The following is a 14,036-nucleotide window of genomic DNA, read 5'->3' as shown; positions in this document are numbered from 1 at the left end:
AGGAGGAATTATGCTCCTCATGGGCTCCTCGTACTCCAGATATTTTGCAATAAAGGGATGTCCCCCACCTGTCTGTCGAGCAGACATCGCCTCCTTGGCCATTTTCGCCTTCACATGCCACACTTTATATCATAAAAGCGTTTGCAACACGTGTCCTCTGTTTACTTGACCGCACCCTCGCTATTGACAGCCGCAACCACTTTTCCCCACAAGACACTCTTCTTGCGTGATGTGACCTTTGCTGACTCACGGCCAAACAGCTGATGATGATATTTCATCAGCTTACGCACCAAAGCCACATTCTCTGCATAACTAAACTTGACATTGCGGCCAGTCTTAGTAGTGGTGCATGGCTGCGGAGCTGCATCACTGTCACTGTCACTAGAGGCTGCAGCAGCAACCTCACCTACCTCCTCCCTCTCACTAACCTCCTCCACCTCACTCACCTCCTCCCTCTCACTAAGCTGCTCCACCTCACTGACCTCCTCCACTTCACCCACCTCTAAGTCTGACATACTAAAGACAAACAATAATTAACACTGAGAAAAACAAAAACAAATAACACAGTCCTCCACTACTACTACTACTACACACCACACACACAAACAAACAAACAAACAAACAAACACTGACAATAGACTAAAATAAAATCTGTCAAGGACCAAAAATAAGACAAACTCCAAAAAAACAACACAACAAGAATGACAAGACTACTCTCATACACAATACAGCAGTCAGAACTCTCAAAACCTCACCAAATCCACAAACCAACTCACCAACTCCACAAAACAACCTCTCACCTCTCCACTAACTAAACCCACGAGGTTCGGACGGTTTGGGGCGTATTTATACTATGCTGCACAGACACTCCGGCATCTGAAACACAACCAATCACGTTCGAGTGATAAAAACGAAAGTACAAGTGGAAATGCTGTCGCAACATCCTAAAACACTACCGCGAATGTAAACTACGAATCCGGGGGGAAAACCCCATCTTCGGCCGGAAAACACTAATCCGGCCGTGATTTTAGGGGAAAAAATATGATTAACATCGACATCGAAAAATACGAAAACCGAAAACTCGGCAGCTTAGTAAATTCCCGAAAATGATTACAAAAAGTTGCAGAAAAATACGTCCAATAAAATTCAAGTTCAAACTCCCACCTAATTGGCAGAAACACGAATCTTAGTAAATATACCCCTATGATCCAAGCCAGTAATGTTGTTTGGTTCAGCTGTTGCTGTCCCTGTTTGCAAGTTTGGTTAGCATGCTTTCCTCTTGTTCTGGTTGCCTTTCCTATATCCTTCTCTCAAAGTATGTCTGTCTCCTCGGGCACAGTTTCCCAGACTGAGTCTGGTAGGAGGGGCATAGAGGGAGGAGCCAGCACACACAATCAAACTTCTATAGTGCCCATGGCTCCTAGTGGACCCGTCTATACCCCATGGTACTAAATGGATTCCCAGTATCCCCTACGGACTCTGAGAAAAGGTAATTAAAATCCTATTTTTACTGTATATTGTATATAAATATGAAAATCCCTAATAATTTCTAGAGAGTTATACTACTGGCAATGGTATTGTCGAACATTAAAAATGAAAGCACTTTACACACTTAAATAAGGGCAGTGAGGCCCTCAGTTTAAGTCTCACCAAGGCCCTAACTATGTGGAGTTTGTATGTTCTTCCCGTGCTTGCATGGGTTCCCTCCAGTTGCTCTGGTTTCTTCCCACAATCCAAAAATATACTGGTAGGTCAATTAGCTTCTGACAAAAAAAAAACCCGCAGTGTGTGTAGGTGTGTGCGTGTTGCCTGACCGGGTAACCGCCTCTGGTCCAGTTATGCTGGGACAATGTTTAGAGGCACCCTGTTCTCTGTACTCGCTCCTGCAATTACCTGCGATGCAGGGCTGGTGCTCCTAATCATTGTACCAGCATAAATGGAGCGGAAGTGGTTCCCCAGTCAGCCAGTCTGATGCTGCCTGTATCTGTACAGTCGGGCTCTGTGTGACATGGCGCAGCGTGGGCTCTGTGGCAAATGGCTGGCAGTTGAAGGTCTGTATTAAGTGGCTGATAATAGAATCCTGCAATTGGCTTCCTAATGAAGAACTACATGGACACAGTGCTGCTGGTATAATGACAGCCTCTTTTGGTCTCTGGGGCTGATTCAGAGGTGGATGCAGTGCACATCACTGCTATATCTATGAAAGCAGCAATGATGTGAAAATATGGTAATGCCGCAGGAGGCTTCTTGCCGGCATCGCAGATCTGAGTGCTGCATCCTAAGACACAGCATCGGAACATCTGCAAGATCATCCGGACATCTGAGAAACCCTGAGGTTACTCAGATTGGTCTTGGCAGCTGTGTAGGTGGGGCCAGGCAGTCTGTCAGTAGACTCTTGAGTCGGCACATCCAGGGAACACTGCCCAGCTCCAGCCAATCCTAAAGGATTGCAGCCTGTCAGTCAGGATGTGGCTCAGGTGGGCACTTGTACGACGTCACAGGACCCATTCTGCGCAGACTCCCCACCATCGGAGATGTACGCAAAACATCATAGCCTAACCCAAACCCTCTGCTGCTGGTCCTTGCCGAATTCCCATGTTTCACATGTCAACATTTCACATGTTGACATTCTGCTCTTGCCGACATGTTCAATGTCAACATTTTAACAATGTTGACATTATAACTGTTGACATTGTAATGTCAACATATTGACTACATTCCTAATGGAAGTACGATTACTTTCAGGACAGGAAAGCGTGGCAGGGGAGACATGTGGGAGACATCTGTATGCAGAAGCGTAGGAGAGAGAAGGAGAGAAATGTGGAGACAGATGGGCACGTTGACAGCACCGATATATGTGGCACAGAGACAAGGCAGTAAGGGAACATCCTGGTCGGGAAGGAAAGATGGACAGTGGGGCTGACGGACCACCAGACTCAGGTGTCTTCTGCTGGCTTGTATATCATCTGGATGGTCTCCAGGTCCTGGTCCTCCACTAATACAGACACTACAGCAGCGGGAATCTCAGACCAGCCAGAGTACATATTTACTTACATAATTCCTGGCAATGCGTCTGACTCATTGCGTAACAAGAGCCTAATTCATTTATCTCCATTCAGCTAAGAAACACATCTCATGCAGATGATTATCATTCTTACATACTTCCCAGTAATAGGCTCAGGTTTTCCCGTCAGACAAGCAAAAACAGGACTTATTCCAAAGTTTGCAACAGTGATCTGCTATAATACATCTAATTAAGCTTTTATTTCCTGTCTTTGCATACATACTGTACCTTTCTTGTTTAGTCCAAACCTATTTGTTCCTTCTGCCTCCCATATCATGCCTGTAATAAAGCTTTGACACTTCCTCAGTGACAGAAGTGTTTTGCTAGTGTCAAATTAACAACTTTGTGGGCAGGATGCACGGTGTTGGGCTGTAAGCACAACCCACACCTATGGACGTTGGGCCCTCATACCACCCTCATGGAGTCTGTTTCTGATCGTTTGAGTAGACACATGCACATTTGTGGCTTGCAGGAGGTCATTTTGCAGGGCTCTGGCAGTGCTCCTCCTGTTCCTCCTTGCACAAAGGCGGAGGTAGCAGTCCTGCTGCTGGTTTGTTGCCCTCCTACGGCCTCCTCCACATTTCCTGATGTACTGGCCTGTCTCCTGGTAGCGCCTCCATGCTCTGGACACTATGCTGACAGACACAGCAAACCTTCTTGCCACAGCTCGCATTGATGTGCCATCCTGGTTGAGCTGCACTACCTGAGCCACTTGTGTGGGTCGTAGACTCTGTGTCATGCTACCACTAGAGTGAAAGCACCGCCAGCTTTCAAAAGTGACCAAAACATCAGCCAGAAAGCATAGGAGCTGAGAAGTGGTCTGTGGTCACCACCTGCAGAACAACTCCTTTATTGGGGGTGTCTTGCTAATTGCCTATAATTTCCACCTCTTGTCTATTCCATTTGCACAACAGCATGTGAAATTGATTGTCAATCAGTGTTGCTTCCTAAGTGGACAGTTTGATTTCACAGAAGTGTGATTGACTTGGAGTTACATTGTGTTGTTTAAGTGCTCCCTTTATTTTTTTGAGCAGTGTATATATATATATATATATATATATATATATATCTGTACGTATACTAGTCCAGTGAAGTTTTATTGTCATAATAATTATCTGCATTGCCTGTGACTGTGTGTGCCTGTATTTGCTGTGTGGTTTCACTTTCAGTGTTTCCCAGCTATATCGATCACTATATTCTGCACCCTAAGGGACTAGGTGTGTCTGGGTCATATATATATAGTGCGTCACAGTATTTACCCATTATTATTACTGTGTACTCTGTCACATAATACCGGATTTATTCGCAGGTGTTGTGTACTGTGTATTCAGTCACATACAAACGGATTTATTTGCAGATATTGTACTATGTCTGGCTGTATCGTACTAAACGTACTAAACCGCTCTGTTGTTGCATTTGTGTACAATGTCTAACAAGAAGGGCAGTAAGTCTTTGGACGCTCCTGCATCATGCAGAGCATGTGCCAAAGATTTACCAGAGGGGGAAGTTTTGTATGATGGTCTGTGTACTCTGGGGCTAATTCAGACCTGATCGCTGCTTTGCGTTTTCGCACAGCGGGCGATCAGGTCTGAACTGCGCATGCGCAGGTGCCGCAGTGTGCCGGTGCATGTAAGAAATGCAATTGGCATCTCAGCCCAGCGATCGCCTCTGATTGACAGGCAGAGGCGAGAGGGGGCGGGACGGCAGCACTGTGTGATGCTTTTGTACCTGTGCGGGGGGGGGGGGGGGCAGTGCCAGACATGCAGGGCAGACTAGCACTGTGCTGGGTGTCCCCCCACATGTCTGTGAAAGTGATCTGTAAATTTGGGTGTGGTATGGTATGCCGGCGGCCGGGCTCCCAGAGACCAGCATACCGGCGCCGGGAGCCCGACTGCTGGCATACCGACAGCGTGGCAAGCGCAAATGAGCCCCTTGTGGGCTCGCTGCGGGTAGCGCCACACTATTTATTCTCCCTCCAGGGGGTTCGTGGACCCCCACGAGGGAGAATATCTGTCGGTATGCCTGGTGTCAGGATTCTGGCACCGGTATACTGTGCGCCGGGATCCCGACATTCGGCAACCTGAAGACCACCCGTAAATTTAGCACATCTATGATCAAGGATGAATTACCCCCTGTGTGTCATACATCTCCCAGTCAGTCCGCAGATTCTGTAACAGGAGCCACCCTGGGCTGCGTTCACAAGCGTACTGGGTACTCTGGTGGAACACCTTACACCCCCTATGGGACCACCTGTGCCACTACAGCCACAAGTTGTCTCTATGGTTAATCCATTCGTCAATTTGTCTAACCAGTTGCATCAATTAAATCAATCCTTGGTCAGACAAAAATCTACTCCAGTTCACTCCCATGTCTCTGGCTCCTCTAAGCGGGCTGCTTCCTCCTCACAATCCACAGATCTCTCAGATGTTTCATCTGAAGAGGAGGGGGAGCATACTGTCCTGTCAGACACTGAATCAGGCATTTCTGATGAGGATTCTCCATTGCAAATTGATTTCCCTGCCCTAGTGGTTGCTATCAATCAGATTCTATAAATCACTGATGATAAGGATTCCACTACTGTGCTAAGAAAACTGATGTGTTTAAATGGCAGAAGGTGGTTAAGAAATCTATTACCCCATTCTGACCATTTGGTGGACATCAGGCAGGAACCCTGGTCTAATCCAGGGAAGAAATTCCCTCTGTCTAAACGGGCCTTAGCTCACTATCCTCTCCCAGCAGAGTTATGTAACAAGTGGGAAAATTCACCACCGGTGGATTCTGATGTCACCCGCCTAGTGGTGTCATCAACTCTGCCTGTCACCACTGTCACTTCACTGAAGGAACCGACAGATAAGCGTGTGGAAGGATGCCTGAAATCTATTTACTCCTTTACAGGTGCTGTACATAGATCCACTATTGCAGCCTCTTGGGCTGCAAAAGGAATTGAAGCATGGGTTCAGGCATTAGAGAAAGAGCTGCCCCACGATATATCTGACAATGCCAGACAATACCTGTCTCACATTATCATCGCTGCCTATTACATTTAGAAGACGTCCTCTGAGGCGGGTGTGTTGGCAGCCAAGACGTCGACTACGTCTGTCCTGGCTCTCCGTATTCTGTGGTTGAGGTCATGGAAGGTGGACCTAGACTCCAAAAAGACCTTGGAGGTACTACCCTTTAAGGGGGACATTTTCTTCTGGGAAGACCTTAATAAAATTGTGTCTGAAGTCAAAAGGTAACACTTTTCGTTCCTTTTGGCTTCAAGGTAAAGCAAAAGGTCAGGCATACCGAGACAGTCTCGTGCTCCCAAAACCACAAAGCCCAAGGCTAAACAATCCTGGGCGGCCCGTAAGCCTGCTTCTAAACAAGACAAGCCTGCCGAATTACAGGGCGGGCCTCCCCCTGGGGGACCACATGGTGGGAGGCCGACTTCTGCAGTTCACCCAGATATGGTTAAAGACCACTGCAGGTGCATGGGTGCCGGAAGTTGTCTCTCACGGGTACGCAATCTCCTTCATGAGACGTCCCCATCACCAGTTTTGCACCACGGTTATCCCTTCGGATCCGTTAAAGGCGTAAGCTCTGCAAAAGGTTGTGAGTTCCCTCCTGAATATAGGAGTGGTAGTGCCGTTCCCTCTGTCCCACAGAGGCAGAGGTTACTACTCGACCCCAATGGGTCTTTCTGGCATATACTCAACCTCAAATCACTGAACAAGTTTGTGAGAGTGTCCAAGTTTCGTATGGAAACACTGCACTCAATTGTACTGGCTATGTAATCCGGAAACTATATGGTGTCCCTGGATATACAGAATGCATACCTGCATATACCTATGGCCATGTCGCATCAGCAGTATCTGAGGTTTGCTATTGGCGACCTCCACTATCAGTTCCAGGCTCTGACATTTGGACTGGCTATGGCTCCTCGGATCTTCACTAAGGTCATGCCGTAATGACGGTCCATCTCCGTCGCCAGGGAGTCAGGATCCTGTCGTATCTGGACGACTTGCTGATTTTGGCAAACTCCCACAATGTCCTCCTCAGTCATCTGTAGCTGACGGTATGCTTCCTACAAGCTTATGAGTGGCTCATCAATTGGAAGAAATCCTCGCTGGTCCCAGCTCAGAGCATGGTGCACCTGGGGGCACTCCTGGACACACACAGTCAGCGACTGTTTCTGTTTCCAGAAAAAGTCCTGAGGCTTCAAGACAGGATAAGATGCTTCCTTTGTCGCCCCAGAGCGTTGATACACTCGGCGATGCAAGTTCTTGGCCTGATGGTGTCGGCATTCGACATGGTAGAGTGCGCTCAATTTCATTCCCGCCCTCTGCAGAGGTTAATCCTTTCCAAGTGGGACGGACTACCTCATCGGATCCGATCTCACATGATCACTTTGACTCTGGAGGTTCGTCTGTCACTGACCTGGTGGCTACAGGACCAGCAATTGAGCAGGGGCCGTCCCTTCTGGATCCCCGACTGGGACCTGCTGACAACGGACGCCAGTCTGAGGGGATGGGGTGCAGTGTTGGAGCAACACTCTTTTCAGGGTTGCTGGACCAAGAAGGAATCACTCCTGCCAATAAACATTCTGGAGCTGTGGGCGGTTTTCAATGCATTGACTCTCGTCCTGCCTCTGGTACAGAACAGGCCAGTTCAAGTACGGTCAGACAATGCCAACACAGTGGCATACATAAACCATCAAGGCGGCAATCAAAGCCGCATGGCTATGATGGAAGTGTCAAAAATCCTTTGTTGGGTGGAATGCCATCTGCCAGCAATATCGGGCGTCCTAAACTGGGAAGCGGGCTTCCTCGGTTGCCAGGACGTGCACGCCGGAGAATGGAGTCTTCATCCAGAAGTCTTCAAACTCCTAGTGGACAAGAGGGGCCTACCGGATGTAGACCTGATGGCGTCTCGACACAATCACAAGGTTCCTGTCTTCGGATCAAGGCCCAGGGATCCTCAAGCAGCGTTCGTGGATGCACTGGCAATTCCGTGGAACTTTTGGCTGCCTTACGTTTTCCCTCCAGTGTCACTTCTGCCCAAGGTTCTGCGGAAGTTCAAACAGGATTTCTACTTCTAGTCGCTCCAGCATGGCCCAGACGGCATTGGTTCTTAGACCTGCAGGGTCTAACGACAGAGCGTCCCCTTCTACTTCCTCAGTGCCCAGACCTCCTCGTACAGGGCCCTTGTCTTTATCCGGACCTGACCCGACTGGCTTTGATGGTGTGGCTCTTGAAGCATCACTCCTGAGGTCCAAAGGATTCTCTGAGGCGGTCATCCAAACTATGTTGGAAGCCCGCAAACCGGCATTTGCCCGGATTTGTTACAGGGTCTGGAATTCTACCTTCACCTGGTGTGCTGATAAGAATTATGATACCTACAGATTCAGAACTTACAGATTTCTGGCTTTTCTACAATGCGGCCTGGACTTAGGGCTTCGTCTGGCCTCCCTCAAGGTTCACATATCTGCTTGTTGGTTTGGTTTCAGAGAAAGATTGCGTCTATACCTGACGTTCATACATTCACTCAGGGTGTCTTACGGATTCAGCCTCCCTATGTCCCTCCTGTGGCTCCATGGGATCTGTCTGTTATCCTGAATGCCCTGCAAGAGTCTTCATTTGAACCTGGTCTGTGGACCTTAAATGGCTCACGGCCAATGTCTCGTTTTTACTGGCTATTGCATCTGCAAGAAGGGTGTCGGACTGTCAAAGTCGAAAAATATTGCAGTACACACATCACGTACAAACTACACACAGATGGCCTCTGAGCGCGTACTTGCTCTGCTGTGCGTGCACATATTCGCAATTTGCGTATGGTCGCTCTCGCGGTCCTGCGCATTAGCGTGTGGTATTGGTATTTACGGTAGAGTTTGTGAACGCATGGAAGGCTATCAAAACACATTACATATTTAATCCAAATAGTGCACAATGTACACATAGTATCCCTGCACCACATCAGAAAGTAACAGCAGTTTAAATGGTAACAGAACAAAGGGATTCACCTTTACAGGATAGGAGGGGACAGAACAAGGTTATAAGGTGGTGTTTGGTATCCAGCTGTAGGGTATTTTAAGGGTGACATTCCGGTGTTGGTTTGAGAAATATTGCATGTTCCTGCGGATAGTTATGTGCAGGAGCAGGATATAGATATAAACTGTATTTACTGTACATTATGTATGCGGCGGGAATCCAGAGGAGACCACCCACAAGAGCAGTTGGAAAAGACATCGCCTACCTATTCAAACCGACCTATGACCTCTCCTGTACTGTAAATGACCATCCCTGTGTCCAATGGACAAAGAGATTACAGTATCCATTGTGTTATGTTTTGGATGAAGTGTATAAAGAGAGCCTGTAGCAGGCCTGGTCAGACACAAGACTCACAATGTTATCTATCAGATGACGGAGGACCAGACTGGGTAGCGCGGCGAATCCACTCACGTATGTAACATTGACTGTAGCCATTTACTTATCACTAAGGGATGATTACTTAGTATTTGTGCCTCCACCCAAGCCGATTATCTAGGCTTGCCTGGGTAAGCCCCCACCCTGGCTTTGCGTCCTTTATATGTACTCTAAATGCAAATGGATCTATACCATAACTGTATATATGATTACATTCTTGTCAGTATGTTAGTATACCTTTGTTTCGGTTTCCACTTCCAGGGTCTCCAGATGGAATTTCAATATTCACATTAACACATGGTAAGTATAAACACAAGTATTTATTTATCCCAAACACAATGTAATGGTGAATGTATACCTTTACTTTAAATCCTGGTAAAAATAATTATATGTTTATCCCATACAACTATTTCCCATTCAGGACCCTATACAAATTGTCTGCATGCATACACAAAAATTACCTTAATGCTAGTATAAGAGTGACCCGGGTACTCATAAGATAGTAGTGCACTACAATGGTAAAAACTAATAAAAGTGGAAAAAAAATGGATACTAAACATTTCACATTACATATTTAGTCATATAAGAATCTCCTCTCTTTTTCTCAGTCTGTGAGGAATGTGATTTTCTCCATGCAGAATGCTATTGTAACAAGTACTGACAACTATGTTGCAATGAATTTCCAACTATGTTTCTCTTCTTATTAGTGGAGAAAAGGGTTGTTTTTCCTCAGATGTATATTACATCAGCTGTCCATTAATATATGCAATAAAAGAATTGGAATTTCTTATAACTGGATTCTGTGTTCCTTTAATACACTACATTCTGTACTACATTAGTGTGGACATCTGGGATTTCCATAGTCTTTAGTGCCGTTTAATTTAGTTGATTCCTCTATAGTGATAACTAGAGTTATATGACAGTTAGTATATGGTGCATACAGCCGGTAAATGCATTTACACCTATGCTTCTGGCTGCGGCAGTAATAAAACACTGTCCCTCCGCCTCTTCTCAGCTGACAGTTCTTTCAGATTGCTTTCAGAATATATATATACAGGGAAAATATATATATGGCACCATTAGATTGAAATGCTGTAAGTGAATGATTATCCCCTAATAGTAGTCTATATATAGGTTATGTTATACAATTGATGTTATTTCTTTGGGTCAGTCGGACCTCTTTGCCATTTGAGTTAAGATTTACAACTGCAGTAGGCTGTTTGAATCCTTTCAACACTTTTAGCAATAATATGTCTCTCACTTTTAGTAATGCAAAATATAGTTCACTCCAGGCACATTATGCCTATTTATAGTATTAGCTTAAAGAGGTGCTAGGACAGTTTATGGCTGGCATTCCTGTGCTAAGTTTATCTGTGAAGGAGGTGCTTTGGCTTAAGTGTAAAATGGGTGCAAAATGATTGGTGGGTCACTCACGCTTCAGTTGTGCTTTTGCTGTGCTAAGCGCTTCCCCGACTCATCCTCCTTTTCAATGGAACTGAATACTGGGGCGGAGATCACTCTCTTCATTTCACAGACACCGACGCTGCTCACTCCTCAGCAACCAGAGTAGCATCCCTGGTTGCTATGAGCCGTCACGTCCGCCAGCACCAGCCCTCCTCTTCCCTCTTTAGCTGCAGGGACACTGCTACACTTGCCTCCTCCCGAACCTCGCGGGCGTCGCTGCAGGGATCATCGGCACTCCTCTGCTGGCACCAGCGCCGGACCTCACAGCTCCAGGAACCCGCTGGCGTCCTCAGCAGCTCCGGCAATACGGTGAGCACTTAACTAGTACTCCCGCTGCCGCCCATCCGCACCTCTCCGTCAGCCCTGCGCCGGTCACATCACCTGGACTCCACTGGCAGTGCAGCTGCACAGTAGATCCAGGTGTGTACTCTCACAGGGGGAACCGCAGTCTGCCTCACCGCCGGAGGGGAGCTCTATTTATTCTCTCCCGACCTCCGGCTCGTGCGGCCCCTGTCCCGCCAGAGCCGCACGCTATCCCCTAGCAGCCGCCAATCAGTATCTGTCTCTCCCTAAGCTCGTGGGCAGCCTTGTATCCCCTGCTCGTGGACCTGCTTTTCCCGCCCTGCAGGTGATTACTCCAGCAGCGCGCGGACCACACAAGGACCCCATCTGCAGCTGCAGACTATTGCTAGCCCACCAGGTCTCTACTATCACACAAGCATTACCACATGACAGACTATATATTTAATAAATAAATTACAGATATTTATCCCCTCAAAATCCATCTATATACATATATATATACTTATATTTTATCATATATAATATTCTATTACACACATATATTTAGTTTATATTTCCCTTAACACAATATATATATATATATGAACCAAACATTTATTATACTATCAATAAATATATTAATTTATGTGATTATAACTGCGCTTATGTATATTAGCTGCTCCACATACTAAGAATACCAACAATGTTTTAAATAAAGGAGCGCTTGTTATGAATGTTACCGCTCATACCTGTAAAAAAAGGGTTGGTTAAAAATAATGTTTACAGCCCCTTTTAGAGGTGTTTTTGTTTAAGATGAGGATATGGAGTATTGAGGATTCCAAATGTATAATGGTCCGGTACTAGAAGTGGGTAAGGTGCATATGAAGCTGTCCCGTCTTATCTAGCCCTGCTATCCCTACCTTGCAAGCCGCTGACCGCGGCTTGCTTCCGGTCTCCGGACCTGGTTTCCTCACCGCCTGTTAGCGGTATGCGAGCAAGTTGCTTTGCCGAGCGTCCAATGATGACGTGTAGCGGTACCTCCTTCCTCCGTCTCTCTCTCTCCAACGCGTTTCGGGGTTCAACCCCTTTCTCAAGGATGAGGGAGTGTCATTTCCTTTTCCTTTTTATTTGTTAAATTTTTAAAAAAACTTTCAAAAAACTTTATTGTTCTTCTGTTTAAAACCGGAAATGGTCATTCCGGAAGTTATATATTTGGCGGCAACCATGTGCCAGATTAGTTAGTTCTATTAAAAAGGTTTATTATATGGTATGGCGGTATTTTCAGTAGGTAAAATAATAGAATAGGTTTAGGATAAAAAATGAGGTTTATATGAATTATGGAAAACATATTAGGTTTTCAAAAAAGCATTTATATCTATTTCTACATTCAAGCCAGAAGGTTGCAATGTTTGCATGAAATAGATCCATTTAGTTTCCTTTCTTCTAAGATCCAAACTTAGATTTCCTCCTCTCCAATTTTTTTGGACTTTTTGTATGCCCATGAACTTCAAACTAGATGGTTCCTGTTTATGGTAGTCTTTGTAGTGTTTTGATACGCTGTGAGTCTCCAGGCCTTTTCGTATATTGTATATGTGTTCTGAAATTCTGATTTTTAATTTCCTTTTTGTTTGTCCGATATACTGATATCCGCAAGGACATTCCAGGAGATAAATGACTCCTTCTGAGTCACATGTGATTCTTTCTCTGATTTTATATGAGACACCTGTAGTCTTTGATTTAAATTCTGTTATTGGTTGAATGGAGTTTTTACTTGTCGTTTTGCATGCGTTGCAATTCAAACAGAAAAAATTACCATTGTGTTCCATCCGATTCATTCCTTCCTCATGTAAGTGGCTCCGTACTAGATTTTGTTTTAAGTTCTTTGCCTTTTTATATATAATTTGTGGTTTTGATTTGATATATGGAGTCAGTTGTTTGTCCAAAAGTAAAACATGCCAATGTTTCTGTAAAATATCTTCTAAATGATGGAATTGACTGTTGAATTGGGTGATAAAAGCTGTGTTATAGTTATTGTTGACTGTTTTGTGGTTGTATTGAATCATGCTTTTCCTGTCCATGGTCTTTATTTTTTCTATCTCTTTGTTTAGTAATGTTTCATCATATCCTTTCTTCATAAATTGATCTTTCATCTTTGTACATTGTTGATGAAAAGTGTCTTCTTGTGTACAGTTCCGTTTGAGACGTCTGAATTGGCCTCCTGGGATGTTTTGGAGCCAATTTTTATGATGATTGCTCGTACGGTTTAACATGTTATTTCCACTGACTTTTTTAGTATGGTTCCTTGTATGTAATTGGTTATTCTGTACAAAAATTTCTAGGTCTAAATATATCACCATTTGTTTACTAATTGTGAATGTGAATTCTAATCCATATTTATTGTTGTTTATGTACTGCAAAAATTCTATAAGTAGTTGTGTTGGCCCTTTCCAGATGATCAGTAGGTCATCTATATATCTTTTCCATAAGATTAGATGTTCTTGAAAAGGGTTGCTGTTCCAAATTTTTTCCTCCTCCCACCTAGCCACAAATAAGTTTGCGTAGCTAGGCGCGAAGGAAGAACCCATTGCAGTTCCTTTTACTTGGTTGTAGTAAACTTCATGATCCCAAAAGTAATTCCTATTGAGTATGTATTGTATACATTCAATAAGGAAATTTATCTGTGCATTGGGTATCTGTGTACCAGTTGAAAGAAAAAATCTGCTTGCTTCACATCCCAAGTCATGGTTTATACATGTGTAGAGGGATCTTACGTCACAGGTACATAGAATGTATTCTTCTTGCCATTCAAAAGTGTCAATTAT

This window comes from Pseudophryne corroboree, chromosome 6, assembly GCF_028390025.1.
Source record: "Pseudophryne corroboree isolate aPseCor3 chromosome 6, aPseCor3.hap2, whole genome shotgun sequence".
Classification (NCBI taxonomy): domain Eukaryota; kingdom Metazoa; phylum Chordata; class Amphibia; order Anura; family Myobatrachidae; genus Pseudophryne; species Pseudophryne corroboree.
The sequence above is the reverse complement of the archived record's forward strand: the minus strand, read 5'-3'. Positions refer to the sequence as shown.